Below are 5,182 nucleotides of genomic sequence, written 5' to 3'. Positions count from 1 at the left end.
TACAATGGGATTGAACCACATTCCTAATAAAAATTATAGGTGTGAAAATATTTGGTTAGTTGAAATCTTTATTGTGAAATTTGGGATGCAAGTAATAAAATTTTGGGCATTTTATATTAAATACCAGGCACCGAAAAATAACTTCTAATAAGCTTACCAAACAATTAAAATTATTTTCATTTCTAAAAATAATTTTCACTGATTTTTTTCTTTTTTTTCAGGAAGTTCACTTCCGATTTTACCAAACGGAGCCTAAAAATGCAGAAGGGAATTGAAGCAATAAACAAGAAACGAGAATTAGATAAAGTATATGACAATATGGGCTTTCCCCTCGTAATGCGTGCTTCGACAGTATTTGTTTACCATGTTGTTATATTCTTGGAGATCCTTGGACCTTGATATTGTTATCATAAAATCCTGATTTCCCAACGTCTAAAGCAAAGAAATAATAACAATCATTATAGTTGAACTATAAATAGCCATTCATAATGATCAAAACATCTGGAGGAAGAAGATGCTCAAGGAAATTTTAACGACCATCAATTAAACCCAGGAAATACCGGAAACATAATTCATCAAAGAAACAAATAAATTAAGTATAAAAGATGTAGAGATGTAAAGACGTAAATATAAATAGGAAATCTTGAACTTAACAAATTTTCAAGGAAAAAAAAAAGACATAACACAAGTAGATTTTCTCAACAAAACGCTTATGAATTTTATATAGCAGACAACATCGTAGTATTCTGCTTAGGGTAGAGTATTAACGTTGGCTTCTCTTCTCTCCACTCTCCGTTACTAACTTGGGATATGGAATGTTAAGCCAGATCCACCCAGAATTTCTTCCGTTTTCATGTCAAGTCGTTGTGCCATCTCTGGTGTAAGCCAATTCTTCCAATTCCCCATCTTACCTTACCGAAAAAAAATCTTGTTTTTGGCTTGCAGTAAATTATGTTGCCATGATCCAGCCTTGTTTACTTCCAAATTACTCATATTCTCAAAACTACATAGCTCTACTATTTTCTGCACCGCACCTTGTTTTTCTTCCTCCAAGGAAAAATGGTACCCCATAAACTCTGCCATTCTCTTCACATAGAATGCAGTGTCTCTGATCATATCTTCATATTTCAGGAACAACACTTTTTCCGGCTTTTCTTGACTCGCTTTCCACAACCCTAAAACATGGTCCCAATAGGGTCCACAATGACACTTCCCTTCATAAAACAAATCAAAAGCCGTTTCCAAAGAAATTTTCTTGGGACTTAGCTTGGCTACAAAATGATAGAGAGAAACAAAGGCATCCTTCGGCTCCCTACAAATGTAAACAATTTTGCAATCAGAATCCAGGACTGATTTTGGTAAGGAAGTGTAAGGGCTATGCGTGCTTATGAGCGGATGTCCAGGCTCACGTATATCTAGTTTTCTTGTCGAAATCAGCTAAGAAGGGTACACAATCATGGGACAGCTTATTGAGCAAAGGGCTGGTGGAATTGTGATAACGGGTTCTAGTAACAATGGCAAAAGCGAGAGCCTTGAGCCCAGTGGTGCCGCTTTTGGGGACGCTGCAAACGAAGATATCACTTGGTTCAGCCTTGAAAAATTCGTGAGCTAAAATGTCAGCTTCTAGGTAGGCCAGTAGGAACCAAAAGCCTTGGTGTAAGTAGAGAGGATATATGGTTTGCCAGCCATCTTCTTTGGGGAAGTTCAAAATTTTCCTTTTTATTCTTTCCTTGGTTTCTGGACAGACACAATCTGCATCAACATTAGGGATACTAGTGGTTGCAGGAGTGTTTTCCATGTGAACTAAGCTTGGTGAGTGGTGATCGCTAGAAAAGGAGGGATAGCTACCATTCCGGCCTTGGGAAAAACTTGGGGTGTGGGAATGGAAATTACCTTTTTAAATGGAGTCTTTGAATTTCTCTTCCAAAATTGTCACATATATGTAGATAAATCTATTTTTTTAAAATTAATAATGAAAAATATTTTAACTAAAATAATAAAAAAATTATATTTTATTATTTTATTTAAATAAATTTTTATATTTTTATTACACTCAAATAAATTATTAACATTTGCTTTTTATTCAAATAAATCTTTAACTTTTTATTTTTATTTAAATAAATTTATTAACACAAATAAATTTTTTATTTAAAATAAAAATTTTCATGAATAAAAATCAAAAAATAAAAATTTATTTAAATATAATAAAAATATAAAAATTTATTCAAATAAAATGATAAATTTTAAAATTTTGTAATATTTTGATAAAAATTTGATTATAAGATGACATTTAGTTATTCACGTTAAAAGTTTAATATGCCTGGAGATGCCAAACCTGATCCCCCACGTATGATTAGGGCCCGCCCCGAACCCGACCTGACTTAATGCTTTAAAAATCCGAATCTGATCCTACCCGAAAATTTTTTTATTTTTTCATACCCGAACTCGAACCCGACCTGACACTATATAAACCGTACCCGACCCGACCCGATCCGAAATTAATAAAATATTATTTTTTAAATATAAATATTTAAAAATATCATTATATAAATATATATATAATTAAAAAATTAATTAAAAAATTATTTTTATATATATATCGGGTCGGGTAGGATCGGGTTTGCCTAAAACCCGACCCGACCCAACTCCGACTTTATCTTCATGCTACCTGACCCGACCCGACCCCGACCCAACCCCCGATTTTTTTAAAAAAAAAATCGACCCTAAAAAATCGAGTCAGATCAGAATCCGTCGGATACAGATTTTTTTGCCTTCCCTATTTATGATGTAGGTTTTTATTTTTGACACGGCATTAATGGTAATATTTATTGTCTTGTCCTCCTCCGTTCCGGATTCAACTTTTTCTATTATTATTTAATTTTTTTCCTTTATATATATATATATATATATATTCAAGTATTTAACGGTTTTTAACTTATTAAATTTAAATATTAATGTTAAATTTAAAAAGTTGAAACTTAATTGAAATTATTATTTTATTTATATATCCTTGAAAGTAATTATATTAAGTTTGATACATCAAAATTTGTATGACAATTTTATTTTATTTAAACTTAGGCAGTTTTATATATTTACATTAAGCAACTTGACATGTATGATTTATAAAAAGATTATATTTATTAGTATTAAAATGAAAGTATGCATTACATAAAATTTCTTCTATTAACAATATTAATCAAAATAATTATTATGAAAAAATTATTAGTGACGAAGCATGACGAAACGGATAGAACTTGAGTGGCTAGCAAGTTGCTTGGATGGTCATTTAAGCATTTTTCTTCGCGGACTGACTTGCTTAGACAGAAGCATTGCGAAAAAATTATTAGTGACGACGCATGACGAAAAGGATATAACTTGAGTGGCTAGCATTCGCTTGGATGGTCGTCTAAGCATTTTGCTTTCCGGACTGACTTGATTAGACAGAATTAATTATAATAATAAAATTATTAAATACATTGATAATAAAATTTTTTAATTTTATAATTAAAATTACAATAATAACACATTTTTATATATACGTAAAAAAATAATTTAAAAATAAAAAATATGTATCACCAATTTTAATATTACTTATAGAGTTGACATATGACCAACAAAAGTGCTATATTAATTACTTGGACCTTACATTTATTACAATTAAATTTCAAGTTCAGGCTTGTAAGAATACAATATAGTTATATATTAATTTAAAAATTAAAAAATATAAAGTAAAAAAAATTATTGTAAATATCTTAATTTGTTTAGAGTTCTACTCGGATAAGATTTATTAACAAAAAATAATAAAATATAAAAATATAAAAAAATGAAAATAATAAAAAAATATAAAAAAGATGAAAAAGTAGAAGTTGAGTTGGTGTAAAATTGTGTAAAGAGTATAAATCGAATAAAGATTTGGAGTTAGAACTTAAAAAGGATTGAAATCCCAACTGGTTTAGGGTTCTCGATTTTGAAACCCTAAAAATATAGTCTTAGACACAAAAAGATGGAACAGAAATAAAAAAACATAGAAACAAATCATAAATCACCGAGAGCAAAAATAGATTAGAGATAAAAAAAATAAAAAAAAAAAACACACAAAAGGCAGCCAAAAAAATTTTTAAGATTTTTTTGAATTTTTTTATAAAATTTTCAAATTCTGAAGAAATTTTTTGGTGTCAGTTGAATTTTTCAATGAGCTTTTCGACGTCGGTTGAACTTTCCGACAGGTTTCCCAAAATCCAAAATAGATTCTAGTGTCGGTTAAAATTTTCGATGAATTTTCAACGAATTAACCTAGATTTTGGCTACTTTTTCAGAATTCGACGGAGATTTAATCGAAGTTCATCTAGTTTTAGAAAGAGAATGAGAGAAAAGAAAGAGGAAAAGAGAGATGGAAAAGGAGAAATCTGAGGAAAAAGAAAGAATTTGCCCTTTTATAGTGTCACCAAAATGACGTCGTTTTAACGTTTAAGAAGACTCAAGCTCCACGCATTTTTCATTCGGGTTACCAAACCTGTAACGCGACCCGCTTTTGACTTATGCTTAACCCGCGTACCAGTCGATCCCTTAAGCCAAGCCTAGCCGAGCTGTCAAGCTGTATCCCTCGAGCCTGATTTTGTGCCTAGAGCCTAGCCGAATCCTCCAGCAGAGCTGTTTCGATTTTTTTTTATATTATTTATTTTTTTTGTTTGTTTATTTTTAGAAGTATTTTTACATAATTAAATTTTAAAAAATAATAACAAAAAATTAAAGAATAAAAATAAAATAAATTTTTGACTAAATATTAATTATCCAATTATGAAATTTATAAAAATTTCAAATGATAATTTTTTATAAAATTCTTATGTGAGAAATTTTGTCTAAATTTGTTTCAAATTGTGGAATAATTTAGATAAAGTTTTAATAACAATAATTACTATTTATTCTCAAACAAAAAAAAAATAAAATTTTTTGGTAGAAAATATTTGACAATTATCCAAGAATGAGAATCTTAGAAATTTCAAATGGTAAATTCCTAAAAAAATTTTAGGTGAGAAATTTATTTAAATTTGTCCCAAATGGTGAAAGAATTTAAATGGAATTTCAATAAAAAAAAATTGTTATATTATTTTTTTTTTCGAAAACAAAAAAAAAGAATAAAGAAAATTTTTATATATGCTCAAATGGTAGAAGATTTAAAATT

General features: G+C 29.2%; 1 pseudogene; it reads right to left on the bottom strand.

Moving 5' to 3' along the window:
- Positions 1–497: 497 nt before the first annotated feature.
- Positions 498–1,924, bottom strand: LOC111306281 (flavonol sulfotransferase-like pseudogene; annotated as a pseudogene).
- Positions 1,925–5,182: the final 3,258 nt, after the last annotated feature.

This window comes from Durio zibethinus, chromosome 21, assembly GCF_047325235.1.
Source record: "Durio zibethinus cultivar Kanyao isolate XHJ-2024 chromosome 21, ASM4732523v1, whole genome shotgun sequence".
Taxonomy (NCBI): Eukaryota; Viridiplantae; Streptophyta; class Magnoliopsida; order Malvales; family Malvaceae; genus Durio; species Durio zibethinus.
The sequence above is the reverse complement of the archived record's forward strand: the minus strand, read 5'-3'. Positions and strand labels throughout refer to the sequence as shown.